General features: G+C 32.9%; 1 protein-coding gene across 2 annotated transcripts in view; it reads left to right on the forward strand.

Annotated features, from left to right (window-relative positions):
• LOC145966136 (uncharacterized) overlaps positions 1–22,138 on the forward strand; it is a 111,212-nt gene that overhangs the window by 1,602 nt on the left and 87,472 nt on the right. For both annotated transcript variants that reach the window (XM_083089958.1, XM_083089957.1), the window contains exon 2: positions 14,242–14,341. The gene's annotated coding sequence lies outside the window, so the exon portion shown is untranslated. The remainder of the gene's footprint in view (positions 1–14,241; positions 14,342–22,138) is intronic.

Genomic DNA, 22,138 nt, shown 5'->3' on the forward strand with positions numbered 1-22,138 from the left:
TAATTTTTTCCTCTCTTCTAAAAAGAATTATTTCAATTATTGACATAAATATTATAATATTATAAATATTATAATTATTATATATTATAACATTATAAATATTATAAATATTATAATTATTTTAATATTATTTAAAAATGTTAAATTATTATTTAAAAAATATAAATATTAATTAAAATTAAATATATCAATTAAAATTAAAACGTAATTTAACGTAAAAATCTAAGTGTGTGTAATATTACTAAATTTAATAAAAATTATAAAAAAATTTGCGTATTAATTCTTATTAATATAGCAATTAATTATTATCTTCTTTAAAAAAAAAGAATTATAAATCTTGGATTTTTAATCTTATCAATTTATAAAAAACGTAATTAAAATCGACCACACTGGCAATTTTTATTGGTGGTAAAGAATCACAACGTTTCGACCAAAAGTTTGACAACACGATTAACTTACAAAAGGACACTGAAAATTTAAACAATATTTATGATAGAATAATAAAGGTTGTCTAGTCTTTCTCTGTGTGTTTGGAGAGGTTGACATGATAATCTTGACGAAGTGATTTCCTTATTTTTCACGATATAATACTTAATTAAATTACCGTATGTAAATAACTTGTTGCTCTTTCTTTTCAAAATCAATGTAATTTATTTTTGTTTGTAATATTGGAAATAATATGTTTTTTGTAGTTCACTCGAAAAGGACCAAAACCTATGGTCGAAACGTTGTGATTCTTTACCACCAATAAAAATTGCCAGTGTGGTCGATTTTAATTACGTTTTTTATTTTATTTACTGGCGAACTTCAAGAATTTATTGTTGTCTTATCAATTTATAATAAAATAATTCAAACAAATAAAAGACAATTAATATTAATGATAATAAAATTAAACTTTTGTAAGATTATAAACTTATTATTATTCTCAAAAAAAGTTACTCGTAAATTATGAAAATAATACCTTATTTTTACAAAATATAACAGAAATACCACACTATTATAGACACTTTTGTTTATTAATTAAATATAATAATATATTAGAATGCAAAGAGAGTTTTCTTACTTTCTTTTTTTTTTAATTACACAAGAGTTTTTGTTAAAATTAAAGAATAATAAAACAAAATGCAATTTTAAGCTATTATTAAACTATCAAATATATCTATCAAATAGAACTATTTTACAAAATTTCATTAAACATATGTAAATAAAAGAAATTTAGTTTGCATCATTTGATTATTTAAATAATAATAAAAATCTCTCTCTCTCTCTCTCTCTCGCAATAAACATATGCACATTATGCTTCTTTATTATATTATTATTATTATTATTCGTTATACGACAACAAAAAAAGAGAGAAGATATATATAATTTCATTTAAACGTAGCGAACAGTAAAACATCCGTTTGACTTTGAGAAAATAAGTGTTAAAGTACCAATATGAAACCGCTCTATGGCCGCATAACGTTCATCCGTTAATTATCAAGCGACGAATTTGACAGCATCGAGCTTTTTACGCTCGGTGAACTCAGGCGGTTGGCACGTGGCAGTGAAGAAGAAACACAGAATTTACGTCCAACGAACGTACTTTCGGCAAGGGAATGTAACAAGGGGGGGCAGGAGGCACCTTGTGCCAGCTGTCCGACGTTCTTTTAGTCTGGAAAAGCGCGAGTCATTGGGCTTTAGCGTTCTTCTCTTTTGTCTCTCGATTAAAGATAACACATCCTCATATATTATACCCAGAAATATGAATAATTCGTAAATATTGTGCGAGAATGATCATTATAGGCGAAGACCACAGGTGCGGTTTTATTTTGTCCAATTATGCTCTATATTTGTAATTTAAAAGAGAACGCGTAATCGTGCAAAGGTGTGTCTTGAGAGAAAAATAAATTGAAAATTCATGATTCTGTTTGATGTATATTTGCATTTATATAGATGCATATTAAGCACTTGAAAATAAACATTGTGTATAGATAATTTATGTATAGATAATTTCATATATTTGAGACTCTGAAAAATGTTTTTCTATTGACAATCATGAAAAATTCTTCTTATAAACCTATTTATTATTTATTATATTACGTTTATTATTTATTATATTACGTTTCACATATTTTACATACACAATGAACTGTAATGATAAACTAGTATCCATCAAATTGATGATGGACGTCACAAATCACGTTTTCTCGCTGGATTCGTATCTGCGATGTAAATTGACTCAGCAAACAGACCAATGGCCGATCAACGTCAATAATATTGACCCAGCTTACCATAGGCACTTCTTTTTTCTTTGAGGGGAGGGGGATAAAATTATTATTTACTGCCGTCCCGAAGATCATTAATTTATGGTTTATTGCGGTTTATCGGTCGGTTTGCGCCATCGACATCGACTCGAGGGCCTCGGTGAGTGATGCTTATCGCGGACGTGAACGGAGTGAGTCGTCAACGTAATTTTAAATTTTTGATGCGCCATACCGCTATTATGGGGTACGGGGTTTGAGCCTCTTAAGCGACGTTACCGCGGTTTTCGTGGCTAAACGCGATGCCTTCCGGGTATCTTGTAATATGCAGTGAAAGAAGGCGATTGTGCACCGATCAGAGAGCGTACCCTTTATTCGTATTATTTTTTTATGTATTTTATATTAGTTTTTTTTCTTTTTCTTCTTGCATAAATTACAAAAATGTCACGATTGAGTAAAATTTAAAGAATAAAAAGATCACGTTCTTTTAAATAATATCTGAAAACATAAAAGAAACTCCCTCCAGAGACTAAAGATATAACAAAATTTAAATCCAATGCTGCTTAAAGATTGATACAATTTTATTAATTGAACAGTAGATTAAATATAGAGAAGATGCTTTATTTAATTAGACGGCGATGAAATGCAGAATATTATCCCTGAAATGAAAAGAGAGAAATAATGAGAATTGTCCGATGTATATTAAATGCTTTTATGATTTATAAATGTGACACAATGCAGACCACGCTTCATCGATCCGGGTAGCACGTGCCCGACCATAAGCGGGTGCGAATGAGCGGGCATAAAAATAAGTGTCGTGCAGTCGACGGAGTCTTACCGTACACCGTCTTTCTCCCTCTCTACCGGAGATCTCCCTTTCTCTTAAGACGCGGTTAAATAGACAGCTGAAGCTGTACATACGTGCATCATGTGCACATGATCGCATGACCGAATCATATGTGCGCATTGCGTGCATGTAGATTTATACATATAGGTGCAAATGAATATATTGCGAGCACGCTTTTAAGCTGCTTCGAAAGTCTTTTTATTTCCTTCCATTGATTAAAATGATAACAAAGTTGCTGTAAAATAATTAACGTATCTTCTTCCAGAAGTAAGATATATAAAACAGATTAATGTAATGTGTTATGATTTAAATCTGTCAAAAAGAAAGTGACGCACCCGTATTTATTAAGTTACTTTCATTAAATCGATTAATCGTTTCATCACCTTTTTAATATTTCAATTTCGATTTATTACATAATAGATATAGATTAAAAGTTTATAGGAATCTACTTTTTATGCAATTTTAAAAGTAGGCTTGAAAAAACACATTTTTAGATAAATATATTTTCTATTGTAAAATATATATATTCGACTTTATCTATAAAAATGCATATATATATTTGGATATATATATGGATACATCTATAATAATATATTGCACGCCAAAATGTGCGGTATAATTAGATAATAGCATATTGTATATAAATTTTGAAGCACATTTATGCATACGTAGACACGTGTTTGCGAATTAATGTCTATATTTTAATATTAACAATTGTAGTGCTTTTCTCTTCATATATTGTATTTATGGACGTCCAAAAATATTATGCATTAAAGGAGATCCGATAACGCGCGCGAATTATCTATTACCATATTACCTTATACTTGGCCCAGTTTGAGACGCACACGTCGGGGTTACCTTCGTAATTTTCAGACGATGCCGATCTTTCATCACCGGCCGCAGTCTACACGCGTACACAATCGTGTTTTACATGCATATATATGCGTAACAAGTACACGTACCGTTCGTCACCGATGCAACCTGCGCTGGTTTTCCTCGCTTCTGCGTATATCTGATCAACCGGCGGAAGTAAATGACGCGAGCTTGGCGTGAGCTTCTCGAAACTAGGTCTCGCAAAGTCATTGGGGTAATGCGAGTGAAACCGGCTTAATGACGATCGAGAATCAGTTTTATTAATCGTCTGGAAGAAAAAAACCAGAACTTTATCAATTATAGCGAAAGCTTAAAAATGTAGAGTGACAATTAGACGTAGAAATGTAAATCAGTGTATGCAAAGAAAAAAAACATATATTTAATTACAAGAAAAAAACATATATTTAATTACAAGATGATGAAATAATATATGCTAAAGAAAAAGACATATAAAGATATTAAAATAAAATATAATATTGTGTAAACGTTTGTATATTTATTAAGAACAACAACTTTATCCAAAAGTATTCAGAAACTTTGAAGTAATTTCCTTATGTTTTGATAAATTTATTTCAATTATTTTTTTTTTCAAAAAACAGTCTCTTTTTTCCCGCTAAAGATATGTATCGAAGAAATTAATTATAGTTTCTCAATTATAAATCTCTTGTAAACTATTTTATTATGTTGTTAATAAAGAAAACATCAATTAAAATGATGATGCGTTATGTTCATTTTGTATCTTTTATAGGATATTAATTACGTTCTCAAATCAGCGATTTTACGTTTAATCAGAAGAAAGTTGCATAAATTAGACTCTTTATGTGAGTTTGAAGCAAATTCTTTCAAGGAAGAAAAGTGCACATTATAACTCTGATAATTGCATATTTTTTTTAAAATAAAATCATCGAATTTTAATAAAACGACCAGATAAATACAAAAGTTGCATCGAGAAATACAAGCTTGACATAAAAATTTATGCACACAATTAAAAACGCATGAAGGTTTTTTCTCTTGTATATATTTCTAATTATTTATTCCTTTATAATGTAATTTTATGAATGTTACCATTTTTCCAACATGTGATAATGCTCGTAATTTGATTGCTTTATAATTATTATAAGAGTTATTTTAATATTACTAAAAGTTTTATATAGATAATATTAATTTTCAAAAGCCAATGAATTCAAAAGAAAATAAGAATTGTTTTCTGGTTACGGAAGTAATCCAGTGTCAAAAAATCTCTCGTGCATCTTTAATATGTGATGCACATAGAATATTACAATAATATAATATTTAAAAATGTACAAAATATTTTCTACGTTAAAGTTGATTTCGGAAAAAGATGCATCTTTTAGAGGTACAATAATAAAAATAGCAACTTTATTACATTAACATATTCTTGCATTATTGTATTATATTGTATTAATATATTACTGATTTAACAAAAAAACGTTAACAACAAAAAATTGTGCGCTATTAAATCATTTTTATATAATAACAGTGGTTCTCGTCACGTCTCGCGTTGAAAGTAAATTTTATTTAGATCACGCACGCACTTTGGATATCAATGCGTGCGAATTTCGTGTTCAAGTTTCCATACCGGGGATCCTTAACAGCATCGCATCGGTCCATTTTTCAAGCCTGACGAAACGGTAATACCGAAGATTATATATTAAAGGGGATTGCTGCTGCCGCCTTCTCCGGTCGTAAAATGCATAAAAGTTCGAGAGTATGTTATTATGATTTCTTGGCGGTCAAAGATTTCTCGAGTACTTCCGTAACCAACGAGTGCTCCATTAAGCGATATTCTTAATTTACTTGGGATTAATTGGCTTTTGGATATTTGAACTACAAAATTTAATGATATTAAAATAAATCTCATAGTATAATTACATAAAGCGACAAAATTATTACATTATTACATGTTGGAAAAATGGTAAATGCACTCTACAATCATAAAATTACAAGCAATAAATAATTTAAACAGTAAATAATTTTAAATAAGTAATAAAAACTTTTATGCGCCAAAATTCATATCTTGAAAATCTTGAATAAAAATGATTTTTACTTCAAAAAATTTTTATGTTAGTATTAATTACATTTATATGTGCGCCGAATCAGAAAATATTATTATACATATTATTCTCTTTTCTTTCATCTGCATTAAAACTAATTCTACGGAAAGACAAAACTGTGAGGAAACAAAAACATCGGTTGGAGCAAAATTAGACACGATCGGCACTGATGAAACGATCGTTCAGACGCGGTAATAGTCAAGTACCGGGTATTCAGCAGGAATATCGATGATCTCCCACCCCGAGGTCCAGCTGGAGGTATCGCGCATCAGCTTATTTGTTCCAGCGAACCCGAACGAATTTTTAAGGACGGTGCGGACGCGAGGGCGGCGGTTGCCCGGCGGGTGAGGCAACAGGTGAATTATCGCGGACAATTTGTTTCTCCTGATAAATCAGTGTAGATAAAGCCGCGTGTTGTGCCTAGATGGTCCGCTCGCGCGCGTCGGTTCCCGCACCTGTTTTACTCTTTTTCTCCCGAAAAACTACCTGCCGGCTGACTTTACTTTCCTCGCGCCGCGTCGAGAATTAACGGCAAGAAGTAGTGGACGCGATGGCTCATTAAGGTAACCGCCTGCCCGAACTCGTATAATCTGGCATTTCGTGGTCTCATGCCGCTAAACACTCGCATCAGTCACCGTCTCGTAACGCCGTCCATGCAAATGCAATTCAGTTATAAATACTGTACGGGATTTTAAATATCACACAAATCGAAGGAAGATATTATTAAATTGTGTTGTGCGAGCAATTAAAGCATAAAGATGAGGGCAAGAAGAGAAAAGGTTGAACTCGAAAAAAGTCCAAATTCTATATAATATTGATGTACGATCGTTATTAAATTGGCCAGAGAATCTACCTTTAAAATATCAAGCGTTAGTTTCGGGACATCCTGTATATATATAGTTAGATATTTTTTTACTCTGTGATATGATTCATCAAAGATTGTTATTAAATTTTTATGGATTTTCAGCAAGCAACACACTAAAAATGTCGCATTTCGAATTAAATACAAGAAATACTGATTACAAACTGTACACTTTCCTTCTTTAAGTTGAGTACCGTTTGCAACTCCGATTATGCAGTAAATGATTGCGAACGAACGAACGAACATTCGCGCGGTTGATGCAGGTGGTTCTTTTGCAGTGCCACCTGTGCGATGCGTCTCGTCTTCGTATATACTTTTCCGTTGCGGTCCCGCAGAAAGCGTCTTTAAACGAACACTGCGGGTGTCATCGGTACGCAGCTTATATAGTTGCAATGGCTTGTCGCCTCCTATGGATACAATCGCTTGCATAGAAGTAGATTAAGTTATGCTTTAATGAAATATATGTAACTCATAAATTTGTTAAATTCACTGAATTATCTAAATTGCAATTATGCAATACACACGTGAATCTTATGTTTCGATTAAAATATTATAAAATATTTTAAAGTATAATTCAAACATCTACGTGAAATTTTTATAGATAGGATTAAAAACTTTTATTTATATGTTTGTATAAACTTATACGAAATAATTTGAGCAAATTTGGGGTGATGTTTTGTAATAAAAATATATGTAATATAATTATATTAATAATTATATTAATATAATTATAAAATATATAATATAATTATATTATATTATATATACTTACACATAAGAGAAAGGAAACTTGAGAGATGTGTAGTAAAAATGTGATTAAGGACACGTACTATTATAATCTGGCACACTCGATGGAAAGCAGAATAATTTCCTTCATTGGGAACCACGATGACACAAACACGGGCCATCTGCCTTTGCTTACGTCATTACGTCATTAAATGCGCCGATTATTACAGGATGGTAGAGGAAAGTGAGGTTTCCAATTATCTCAGATCGACCCTGAGACATTTTTTCATCGGCATCGTCCTTTCAAAACGAAACTTGCAATGAATCTTACGATGAATCTTTATTCATATGCTCGCGGGACTTTATGGATCAAAGATCGAAGGAAGGATAGATCGTTTTCTACTATTGTCCTTTAATTTAATATACCGATAAGTTGAAAATAAGAAAGTAATCAATAAAATACTGTAGTAATTCATTACAAATAATAGAATTTAAACAAATTTAAAAATTAAAGCAATTATAAATGTTATAAAATAATATCTACATAATTATTCATTATATTGAATGGGTTACGAAAAAATCTGTGAATTTGTTAATTTGTGAAATTACATAATATGTGTGACAAGTATGTTGTTGATATTTGCATCATATGCTTTATCATATACTTAAAGTTAATTTATTAATATAAAAAATATGCTAATTATGCATGAGATTTACAATATTTATTTTCGCTTTCTAACATTTTCGTTTTAAAAACATTTCTTTGTATACATTTATACATATAATATTATATATATACATAATAAAATTACACACAATTGGGGGGTTTAAATCCTACATATCATAAAAATCTGACATTAAACATATACTTATACTCTATGGGATATACAATTGCCTAGAATGAAGCACGATATACATATTTCTTATCACTCGATAATGCCATGACAAGAATGGCTCATTTGCATAGGAATCGGAATGTCGATTAAATTGATCTGGGTTACAAATGTATTTCCGTGCATTCAGTTGATAACGCGACGTCTTGTTTACTCCTGTAAGGATTTGACACGATTTATCAAAGAATTCTCTCGATGAAAGTTCTCGTCACTTTGTTTCGCCATCTTTTCAGCCGGAAATAAAAGGCGTCACGTGCGGAACAGAAATTTTTATCTTCTTTTTAGACATAATCCTCGATCTAATCGTACGGAGTTTATTCTCCACAGCTGTATCAACTGGTGGAACAAAACCATCTAAATTAAACTTTCTGTGATGCCACAATCCACACACGCCTTTTAATGCTAATGTAGAAATTTATGTGCCTCTTTCTAAATTCCTTCTAAATTCCCTTATAGATGTAATAGAGAATATAAATAGATCCGTGCGCGTACAGAAGCAGGCATTTGGTATTATTAGAATAGAACAGGATATGAATTGAATTAATACGCGGAATTAATGAACGAAATATAACGTAAGATATCATTCTGATCATTAATTATGTAAATTTCTTTTATCAAATCTTCGTTGCTCATGAAATATATTTTTATAATCAATTATTATAATATATTGTGTTAGAAATTAATATCATTTTATTTATTTTATTTATTTTATACTCATAATTTAAAAAAAAAGACTAAATCAAGATAATGTAATATAAATATTTTGAATTATCATAATTATTCTAGATAAAGTATAAAGTGAAACTAGATAAGTTGATCCTGTTTTTCATTAATTTTATGTATTAAAGAACACAATTTTAATTATATTTGATTATCAAGATATTCAATGTTGAACATTACGAAGGGACAAAAAAATGGAATTCATCAAATAACTCAAACATGGAGAATTTGTCGCTATTACTATTAACAATCACCGTGTATTATGCATGTGTCGTTATTCCAAAGTGTATCGAGAACTCTGATAATACAGTAGAATCGTTCCACCGGTGTCAGCCTGAGCAGTCTTTTCACCTGCGCGGCATATGGCGGCAGGATACGCAAGCCGAGGGATGTTCAGGGATGCTTACCGAGGGGTGGATAGAGGTTTTTGGCCGCCGGTGGGGCAGGCGAGTGGCGATGCTTCGATGCCGGTTAATTTGTTGTTCATCCACGTGACCCAGTGCTTTCGGGGGGCATTGCGTTCGGTGCTTCCGTCTACTTCCGGTACTTGACCCTTCTAGAGGGGGTCACGCACCGTTGGTCCTCTTCTCTCTATATCGGTCTCTCTTCCACTTTCGCGTAACCTCTCGTTTCAACCACGGCGACGCTTCGATTCGCTGGAGCGTGTGTTAAACACCACCTAAATCCCCGGGGTGATTCACCCTCCACTAACGCGAACCCGGGTGAATCTTCGAACGATCTGGACGGCTGTTATTGCGGCAACGTTGTCGATGATTGCTTCGGTTCCCAGGCCTGTGCATCGCTTAATGCGTACTTCGATTGACGCGACTTTTGATAATGTAATCGGAAAACATCAAAATTCGTATCCTAAAATCGATATTATATTTTTATTACATTATCATTCACGTTAACATTCATTTGACTAATGTCAACTCTAATGCATCAAGTGTATGTCATTAAATTATACATTATCTTACGAGATAATTATAATATTTTATGAAGGAAAAAAAGTATTTTTACTCTTTTTATTATAAATGTAAAATTCAAATATGATTAAAAATGACATAAAATGTTACGATTTAAAAAACTTAATTACTTTATTTTTATTTTATTCTCTCTGTCTCTTATTTTATTCTCTCTCCTCCCCCTTTTATGTATATGTGTATGCATGTGCGCATTACTTTACTCTTCTAAGAAAATACTAAGATAAGTAAATAGATTGTCAAAAATATGCTGAAAACAGCAAAGTGAGAGATAAGAACATTTTCGTAATCTAATACTACACCTCATTATGTATGCACCGCATCACAAAATTTCCATCAACCAAGGGCAGAAAGCCAATTTTGATCTCGCGTTGAAGTCTCGCTTAACCATATTTAAGAATCGACCAACGTGAAAGATAAATGGGCTACCAAGACGGCATCACCTGCTTCTCTTAGCCATTTTAATTTGTCACCACGTTGCCAACGTGGAGGAAGATAAAAGGGTATTGGGCGACTTTCTCTATCGTCTTCCACAAGAAACACACACGCATTATATCATCTCTCTTCAAAGATTCCTATCAACTATATTCCGTTAAAAAATTACAACGATAATTTGATATACAAAATTTCTATATTTAACATATAATTATGAATTATATTACAATAATAGTAAAAAGAAGAAACATATGTTTATTTTTAACTCTAAATTTGGCAAAATTAAGAAATAAAATGAAATAAAATTATTATGTTAGGGTAAACAAATTAAATAGAATATATATTTCTTATATTATCTTTCTATTTCCATAAAATATAATAAAATAATTTAATAATTTGATACTTTTTTCTCGAAGATAAGAAATAGTAGCCCAATAATCTCATTAAACATCAAAGTAATGTCACTTGACATCAAAATAACGCTTCCTATCTGATTAATTTGTTAATAATGTAATTATAATAATATAAATAATTATATAGGATATTATATATATATATATATATATATATATATATATATATATATATATATATATATATATATATATATATGAGTAGTGACTTTTGAGGTGCCGTTTATGCACGTCAGTCACTGTCATGTTGCTACTATTTATATCTCAATGGAGATTGGTTTGGGCGTTTCTAAATTCGATGTAGGAGCCTCCTCCTTTTATTCAGCGCGGATCCAATTAATGTGCCACATGACGTTTCCGACGAACGGAAATCGGCGGCCGGTAGAGCGTAGAAAAATAATCCAAAAAAGAGAGAGAGAGAGGCATTCGGACATCGGTGAGCAGCAGGAGGGTCGAAGTTAATTGCTAATCACTAAATCCACCCCAGCAGAGCGGTGTCGATCGTCGATGTCTGTCGTTCCCTGCGATTTTTCGAATCCGAGAAGCTCCCGTCGAGAGTGACTCACGTTTGAATAATGAAGAAGCAATCTATAATGCATGTAAAATGAAATTTTTTTTTTTTTTTTCAAAAAAATGATATTAAATATATCAATTGATTTATTGTTCGTAGATTTTTTTCGAAAAAGAATTGCGTAGAAACAAACTAATGTAGGGCGTTTACATCGCAAATGGCTTACGTAAATTGCACATGCGTGCCATGTGGCTAATGGAATTTCACGTCAACGGGATACAGTCGATTTTCTAGAGATTAATTGGAGAAAATTGCATAAAATTTAATGCTTTCGGGACGATGCCTCTTCATCTAACGATTTCGAACTGTTTATCTTATGAGATCGTATTTACTAGAAATCATAGGAAAATGATTAATAAAAATGTGTAAAGAAAAATAAGAACTTAATAAGTAACAATAAAAGATAATGCTGCGTAATAAAACCTTTATGCACAAATGAAGTAACAAATAATTATTTTTCTAATAACATGATATATATTATAGCCAGAAAAAAACGCATAAAAAAAAGAATGTTAGGAAATGATCGAGATCGTATTTCATGATTGACATAAAAAGAATGTGAGTATCTACGTTGTTATGAGTTCCCATGCACGCGACCCACAGCAAATACCAAATAGTATTAAAATATCGGGGAAAACACGTGATCGCTTATATATAGGGTTGGAGATATGATTTTAAAACCAATATATACGGGACAGATGCTCTGTTATAGGTCGTGAATTTTGATCTTTCTCAAAGTTTTAATCGGTTTACTTCATAGTTTTTATTTTCCATAAGATTGCCGTGTTATTAATAATAAACTTTTATATTTATATTAATAATAAAAAATAACAAACTTTTATATTAATAATAAACTTTTATATTTTTTACATATTGATCCAGACATTTTATGAAAAGATATTTCACAATTATTTGAAAATTTGTGACAAATATTAAAATCGTCGAGATAGAATATTAATAAAATGTAAAAAAAAGAAGATTAAGAGAACAAATTCATATGGTTAAATTGTATTCTTCGAAAATCCCGGGATGACAGTAACTATGAGATACAGAATACAGATCTGTCACGATTATCGGAGATGAAGAGGAATCATCCTGCCGGGAACCTGCGGGGTTCTCTCGACAAGTAGCTCTTCTTCCAATGTTTCTTATCCTCTCTTCTCCTCTCTGTCCAAGAGACACCCTGAATCACACACGACGGGCGAGGTAGCGGCCGATGAGCCCTCGGCAACTGTCCCCTGTAGCCAGCACGCGTCGCCACGTGGCTCAGGTAGAAAAAAAAGGAGAGAGAGAGACGGAGGAACAGGGGAGCTAAAAGCCATTCTTGGACGCGCTCGTGCGTAGACTCGTGTGTATCAACGTCCTCGTTTCGCTCCCCGGAACGAAGCAGCGCGATACCTTTGATGTCGACGCGCGAACGTGAATAGGAATGCGATTTTACAAACTCATTTCGTGAGATTACCTTCGATGAGCCGCTTCTGCTGGATTGTATTTTTGGGAACAATACGAGCAAGCATTTCGTGATGTTACGATCAATCTAAACATTTTGCGTCTTTCATACTCTTATTTATCCGTTTTGATTGTTTTTTGTAAAATAGAATAATGTATAGAATATTGATAACAATTAGTGTAATTGAACACTTTATTTATTTAGTTTATTTATAAATTTATGCAATTTATTTATATTGTTATTTCCCATTAATTTTTTAGCGTTCATTAAGGTAATTAGGCCTATAATTTAATACAAATATATAGTTGTTTTAAAATAACAGATATCAAAGTAACGAATTTGTAATATAATGAAAATATTGGAATAAGAAAATAATATAAATAAATATTATAAATAATATATATAATAATATATAATAATATATAAACATATAATAATAAAAATATATAATATATAATAATATAATATAAATATATAATAATATATAATAATATATATAATAATATAATAATATATAATATAATATAAACAACATATAAATAAATAATATATAAATAAGAATTTAATAAAAAATGTTAGATTCTATTTTGATTCAATATTATAATATTTATCACTAATTTACATAAATTTTGTCATTATTATTATGTTGTAAATATCATTGATGATGTCATTACGTACTTAATTAGTGTCAGTTTACAGTCATTCTAAATCAAGCTGAATCAAGCATAAGAGATTCGATTGGATTTGACACATGTGTGTATTAAAACATTTGTAACCGACTTTCTTCGAAGAAAACGTCTGCCTTCTATGTGGAATGATTCTATCTTGCATCTTATATTTGTGAATATTCATGTTCTCCTTTAACTTGCACTTATCAAGATTCGAGTGGAGATACAAACTGAACAGTTGGTTTTTCCGAAAATGGGGTCACAGGCTTTTTATTTCGTGTTTTTATTAATTTTAAATTCTCATAAAGCAAACTGTCAAAGCAATTTAATCATAATCATAAGATAATTATCGAGATATAAATTAAGTAATTTAATTGTAATAATCGAAAAAGAGGGATTTATAATGTATATAACTTATTAACAATATAATATCTGATACAAATAAATAGACAAAAAATCTGATACAATTTTTTCCCTTACAGACATGCCATCGTACATCTTTGGATCCTTAACGTTTATTTGATGCGAGGAACTATGTCCCACGTTTCGAAATCGCAAGACTTCAATCACCACGCACGACAGGTATGATATTTAAAACAATAAGAGCGCCATAGAGAGAAGAGAGAGAGAGAGAGAGAGAGTCCTGTAATATCGATGGCATACAGTAAGCATATGGTGTCCCTGCGAATGCCCGGGCGCAACGTCTTCGATGCAACGGTGTAACAGATGGTGCAGGGAGCGAGTGGCTCGTGCTGCACTCCATCCCTCCCTCCACTCCTCCCTCATCCTCGCATCTTCCTCTCTTTCTCCCTATTCCGCCCTCTCTCGCCTTTTCGCTCCTTTTCTCTCGTTTTTATCTGCTTTATTTGCGCCGTCTCTAAAACGACCAACACAGTTCGCGCGCGAATATATTACGGCATGTAAGTAGCAGACGAAGAAAGGGAATGATGGAGCGGAGGAGAAATAAAAATGCAGGCAAACCTTCGTCGATACTTCATGCCGCGAAGCATCACTTTACCGCGTGTGCCGGTTTGCGGTTGTGCGTGCAGCAAGATTCTACAAGAACATCGCTCCTTCCTCTCTACCCTTCTTGCACTCTTCTCTCCCCCCTCCCCCTTTTCTCAACCCTTTCCTCCGTGTCGTCACGTACTTTTTCATTCGATGCCTTTTCATCGTTTTCGAGTGATTAGCTCTGGGGGGGATCATCTGTTTGCGGCTATCGTACTTCGATGGTACCTATTTCTGTAATAATCCTATAATGTTGTCAGAGATACATAGTTATGATTCTTGCAAGAGAAAATGCAGGGAATCAAAAATATTAATTTTTCTGAAATTTAAAAAAAAGCACTCGATATATCATTCTTAAGAATATTTTATAATTTATTAAATTATTTTATAATTTATTAAGAATATTTTATAATTTATTAAATATATAATTTATCAAATACATTATCGAGTGTATTGGTAATCGAGTTTTTTCTAATTTATTAAATAATATAATTTATCAAATATATTATCGAGTGCGAATTTGACTTTATCGCTTTTATTCTTGTTTTTCGATTGAAAACTTTTCACAAAACAATTTACCGGCGAAAACTTGTTATTCGAACTTCCTTCCTACGCATATGTGATTGAGCAACAAGAGAGCCCGTGTCCTCTCTTTCGTGACGAGAGAGAACTTTCTTGCCCTGCGTTCCAATTTCGCGAACAATATTGACGGATAATAATCCTTCCTGTTCGTTACCTTTCTACGCCTTCCTATTGCATGCAAGACAATAATTATCATTGTTGCAATTCGACGTATTACAATATGAGACCACCTGTCGCGCCCAATGCGGTTTCTCGTCGATCGGTCGGTTCCTTCGGTTTCTTTCACGCAGTATTGTATCAATTCTCTTTCCTGTCGGCTCTACAGTTCAATGTATAACCGGGTTCCTCTCTCTAATATCTCTCTTCATATCAACGCCTACTGAAACCATCGGTTGTTGCTTAAGCACGCGCGACATATGCTTCGTATTAAAATACGTCCAATCATCAAATGAATTAGTCTTTGGGTTAATCTTCCTCGAGTGATTCCAACGATATTTTTCGCAAGTTAACAAATTATGCAAAACACGCATCTCGTCACCCGATAAAAAATTTGCATAAATGTTTTTTCAATCCAAAAGATCTTTTCCTCAAGTCCTAGAGATTTTAAATTTTTTATATAAGACAAAAACTGAGAGCCAAGCGTCATAGATAGCTCAGATTTTCGTAACATTCAGAGCCTTATTGATTTTGTTAGTTAAAATTTTTTTTCTTAGAGATCTTAATTCTTTACACATGTGTAAAAATATTTAAATAATAAAATAAAAGCATTTTGTATATTTATTGCTAATAAATATTAAAAGAGGTAATATTTTCCTTATCGTGGTATCGCAAAGAAAAGCCAAACGATCAAAAATTTCTCACGGTCGATTGAAAACTTAACAAGCATAATTATTGTGTTCGCATAATAAATTAGTGACAGTTCTTAATGCGGGCGTTCCGACGATACTTTTTCTCGATATCGTTTCTAGGAACGATTCTCACGCTCGATCGATTATACGAAATACGTAATGTAAGACGGCGAATTGAAATGAAGGAAAGGACAAGGGGAAGACGGCTAGAGACAAGAGGAAGTAGCTACACCTGCGAAACCTCACGCGTAATTAAATAGATCGTTGTCGTTGGGTACTCTCCACTTTGTACTCATTGTCAGTCACCGTTGCGAGTACCAGCGTATTCCGGTACTTATGCAGACTGTCCAATGGGGCGGACGATGGCGCCGATAATAGTCGACGTCGTTTCCTGTTCTCGAATGTCGCCGTTTTTCTTCCTCTCTTCTATATCAATAATTTATTTCTCTCACAACCGTGTGGTGTGCTCGTCAAAACGGCCTTGAAATTAAGCAAACTACTTGGATTCGATGAATAAAAAAAAATAATGAACGTTTTGTTACGTAATAGTTTTATTACGTAAATAACGTAATGTACTGATTATGATTTCGATATAAATCGTAAAAAGAAATGAAATTCTCTAATAAGTACATTTTTTAAAATAAATAAACTCTTTAAAATAAATTTCTCCAATAATTCTCTTATAAATATAAAAATTATATGTTAAAATAATTTATGAAATATAAAATTATTAGTATATTTCGTGCATAAAATAGACATGTAAAAAAATGTGAGAGATAAAATTTTATCTAAAAATGTTCAACATAGAAATATTGTAATACATTTTTTGACATTAATATAAATAATTAATAAAATTAATAAAATATAAAATTGTGTGAAAAGTAGGATATTTCTCTCAAGATATTATAACATGAATTCAAGCACGTGTTGATGCTTCTTTTGTACAAAACCATTCGAGTATTAAGTAATAGATATCAAGCTGGCAGTGCACACGTGTCACCTGAAGCTAACATTGCACCGAAAATGCGTTAAGGATAATTCTACTTCCCGCATCTATAATGTTACAGGTGTTTTTTTTCTTCTCCTTGTTCTTTTGCGTGAGTAATATTGTAGAAAACTAAGTCGACACTTTGGCGGGAAAGTCTCTTCGCGCACGTGCTTCGGAAAGAAGTCCATTCTTAGCCGCTTAGAAATAAGCACCTGCGACTTAGACAGGGAATGCTCGTGAGAGCGCCTAGGAATTTCCGGTTTCAAGGATCATCGGCCCGCACAAAAATCCTTAACGAGCTTTTAACAGCGTATCGATCGTTTTCATCGATTGCATATCTAATTCTTGATCTAGGAACTACTAAATTAAGCACTTCATCTTTGCGGATATAGTTGACTGATAATTCAAAATATATAGCACGAGAACAATTAATATATGTGGGATCGTCGATTTTATTGCTGCATCATTATATTAAATAATAATGCATTCTATAAAAATGCCGCACAACTATAATATAATTGCAATAAATATATGTATTTTGTTTGATATTAAAGTAAAATTTGAGTTTTTAATTAGCATCTTTAAATTCGACAAAATGCTTTGCAGTTTTAATTTTTCTTTTCAAGATTTGTAATAAAATGATACAAATTTATATATACATTGCTAATGCCAAAATAAATAAAAAACAGAATTAACAAACAATTTAACTTGCAACAAAAAATAAATCACAATAGATCGAGATAAAATTTCTAAAGTATGGTTCATATTTGCTGAAGCGGAATAAAGGATCGATGCTGTATCTCCTTGCGATAGGAATCATCCTCGCAACTACGAGTTAGAAATTCAATGTCAACTTCCTGGTGGGCTTTATTTTGATAGAAATTGATGAGACGCAGCTGGCTGACTCTTTAATTATTACCAATCTATTTTTTGACACGCAGTAAGAATCATTTATTATTTGGTGATGTTTCGTTACTTTTGCCCGTATCATTCGGGAACGAAATAAACATGCGGAAGCAACGAGCCATTATTTCTGCTTACCGTATCGTGACAAGATAAATTAAAAAATTATGAGAGAGACAAATTAAAATTTCAAGCCTCCGAAATTACGTTCAACAACAAAAAGGAGAATGATACACGGCGGGATATCTCAACGTGCATATTGATGGGAAGCTGGAAAAAAGTCATGATATTTCAAATATTTATATTTGTAATTATAGCAAAGAGAAAATAAAAGATTAAATAATAAATATAAATATATATAAATCTCATTAGTTCTTTATTAATTAAAATTAATGGATTTTATATTTCTTTTCTAATTCCTAGCATCTTTATCGATTAATATAATTATTCTTACGATACCATATATAACATATCTTCATTCATGTGAATGATTACTCGATATAAAATCGATCGCTCGTTGTTTCGCGTTCGCTTTCAACCGGTTGTCGAATACGGTTAAGATACCAATTACAATAATTTCGATAACGCGATCTCGTGTTGCGTTACAATGTAAGAGTAATGTCTATAAAATGATACGGAAGTCGAGAGAGCGCCCCATGTATCGTGTTTCCCTCTAACTGGGATGACGAGATATCAACAGGTGCTCCCGAAATCGCTCGCACACGAGAGCAATATCGAGACCTCATGTCTCGGTACAATTACTCACTCTCCTGCTCCATTTTGCTCGGAGGCGCGGACTGCGTGCCGATAAAACTTATGACTACTCAGATTCGAGTCCTCGATCGGCCAGGTAACATTTCCGGGTCAGGGAAGACGCCGATAACATCTCCGACTATGTTCTCTTAATTCGGAACTGTCACCCGCGTAATATACTACGATGTAACCGGTCGATTTGAGAATGGACTCTCCAGATATGTTTCCAAGGGAGAAACGAGTTCGAGATAGCCCAAAGTTTTTTATACAATCGCGATATATTCAATCAAAGATACAATTATTTATTTTTTTGCGTTAATTTTTATTACCTTTTAATATATTTATAATATATTTAATATATTTAATATATTTTAATATTTAATATATTTATTCTCTCTATATATTTATGAATATATAAAAAGAAGTTTTAAATTGTAAAATAAATATGACGATGAGATTTTTCCATGCCTTAAAATATTCTAAAAAATACAAGAAGTCTTATGATCTTTGTTGAGATAAAAGTGAAGTAAAACGTATTACAAACGGAATATTTTTTCGTTATATTTTTAAACGAGTTCTCTCCTTCCTTTTATATTTTTATCGTAAATTTAAGCGCATTTTCTCGGTTTTTTTCCAAACGTAGATTAAATGCAAAGCGTTTTACTCTTGTCAAATATTATTCGCGCGTGCTTAGGAGTCACCTCATTACGTATAATTTAAACGTATAATTAACGGCACAATTTTTAACACCGATCAAGCGAAGCGGTTCAACCTTGCTCGACGATAATTAAACAGAGCAGAACTAGCAGCGATAACCCGTTATCGAGTACGTTTCACTTGTCGTTCCACCGATTCGTTCCGCTCGCAATCGCCGGGCACTGTGCCGCGTCACGAAAGGGAAAATTATTATTAACCATTTTGGGTGGACACTTTCTCACCCGAATCGAAGGCACCGAATCGCGAACAATTACAGCTTGCACGTAATAACAGCTTTATGCCGACCCGGACTAACATAAGTAATGCTTATGCATTCGTTGATTCTCTGATTCCGGCTGCTCCAGGCAATCTTTCTGGCGAGTTCTCTCTCTCTCTCTTTCTCTCCCCTCTCCCTTCCGACCCCCTTTCGACTCAAATATTATACGAGCAGTCAGCCAGAGCAATGACATTCGGTAATAATCGCGATTGCGAAGGGTAGTTACATCGCTGTTGCTTGCGTGCAATTTCCGCACTCAAGGACGGAGAAATTTAAGGAAATCCTAATTACGCTAATACCCTTAAATTGCAATTTTTTGCAAGGTGTTGATCGCAAAGATACGCGAATACTGTAATTTCGTTTGCAACGAGCGCTTCGCGCTCGCATTGTGAACATTGCTTCCATGTCGCAAATGTCAAAGTCGTTCATTATTTTAACGACGAAGTAAAATCGTCTCCGGCAGTCCTTTTGCGGGCGATTATTTCACGAGAAAGATTTTTATCAAACTGGTCGCGTTTAAACGTTATCAATATCGAAAAAATTTTGTACTCTCCACAATATTGGTGAATTATCAAAATATTAGTGTGCATTGCTCTCAAGAATCGTCGTGTAATTAGGATTCATGTAACAGACGAAGCATTTAATTGCGATTCCGGGAATCGGCGACATAAGGGACTCATCGCGCGATCGGGTCGGGATAAGGTATGTCCAAAAGTGACTCGAATCGATTGCGATCGAGTCAACCGAAATATCTGATTCACGGCTTAAACCCTCGCGATTTCTTCTTCTTTTCGCCTCCCCTTTCTTGCCACGTTTATACGTTCGACGAGACGCGCGCTCGCAGCTGTAATGCCATTTACGGCTCCCCGTAACAGCACGTGGTACGTTTTTTTTCCACGACTCGACAATGCCGTGTCCACTTTTGACGAACAACGCCGATTATTCAGCTCGTTTACGCTTCCCTCCTCTTGCTTCCTCATGTTAACGATATATAAACAAGTCGACCTTTTTGCGTTGTTCGTCCGACCCTATATGTACCGCGAAGATTGCACTCGATTGCGTGTAATGTCGCTTGAAAAAAAACTTCGGTCGTCAAGAATTATGGCTGTTGACTCCGTAGAAAATCATCGCCTTGACTTCTTATATGGTAATCCAAACAAATATATAATACAACGTACACCTGACAATGAAAGAATATCTTTATATCCTTATATCGAGTTTATTATATCAGAAATTATATTAATTAATAATGTAATAATTGATAATTAAAAATAAGAAAATGATAAATTAAATTAAATTAAAACATAAAAATGTAGAATATATAAGTATAATAGTTAAGATTCTCAAAGTCCAAATCAAAATAGATAAAAAAGAAGGATATACGGATCAAAAAATGCAATAATTGGTGCGCTAGTCTCAAGAATTTAATTATTATTATAAGGAAATCAATTATTTATTAATTTTATTTATCAATTTTTATTTATCAATTATTTATTAATTTATTAATTTTAATATTTATTAATATTTATTAATTTAAATAAAAATAAAAATAAATAAAATAACTAAAATTGTTAACAATATAATGAAACTTGTCAGCTATACATTTTCAAAAATGCATTAATTGACATAATACACATATATTTTATTTAATTGACAAAAATCCCCGTCTTCCTCGCGATCAGCAAAATTCGCACGGCGATAATCTATGAATGGATTATGCCATCTTGGGCCCGAAAAAAATAAAACAACGTTCCTGAGGCGTCCTTACTACCGTTACGCAACCAAATTAAAGCGCGACACGCACCAAAAAGCGCGTGGCACCGTTCGAGAAGAGCGGTTAATAATCCGGAAGGGCGCGAGCAAGCTAATCGAGCGTCCGATATATTCGGTTTTTACGATAAGAGCGCGCGCGGCCTCCGGCTTCTTCCGCAAGGATGACTCTTAATTAGATGCGGTGCTTGCCGACGTAAGTCGGGGAGTGGTAGCGTTAAACTCGCGTGTACCGGTTTAATTAATAAGGAGAAGGCTGGTAGCGCGCGAACGAGAGACAGCTGCCGCTGTCTCGGAAGAGGCCCGAGTGCCGCCCACTTCGATTCGTTTTCTTCTATCTCCTCTCGTTTTTAAAGACATCGAGAAACAAGTACCGTACCAATAACATCCCGAACTCTACTTCGCCCTCTTTGCTCTGATTACTATGATGAAAAAAATTTGCGGATTGCATAACAGCAATTATTATTGTTTCAACGATTAAAGTCCCACCCATGTAACACTTGTAACTTATAATTTATGATGGAATTTGGAGTAAAATTTTATTTATAATTTTA

Source organism: Camponotus vicinus, unplaced genomic scaffold (genome assembly GCF_025532165.1).
Source record: "Camponotus vicinus isolate PSW18456_S1 unplaced genomic scaffold, iyCamVici1.0 SCAF_2, whole genome shotgun sequence".
Taxonomy (NCBI): domain Eukaryota; kingdom Metazoa; phylum Arthropoda; class Insecta; order Hymenoptera; family Formicidae; genus Camponotus; species Camponotus vicinus.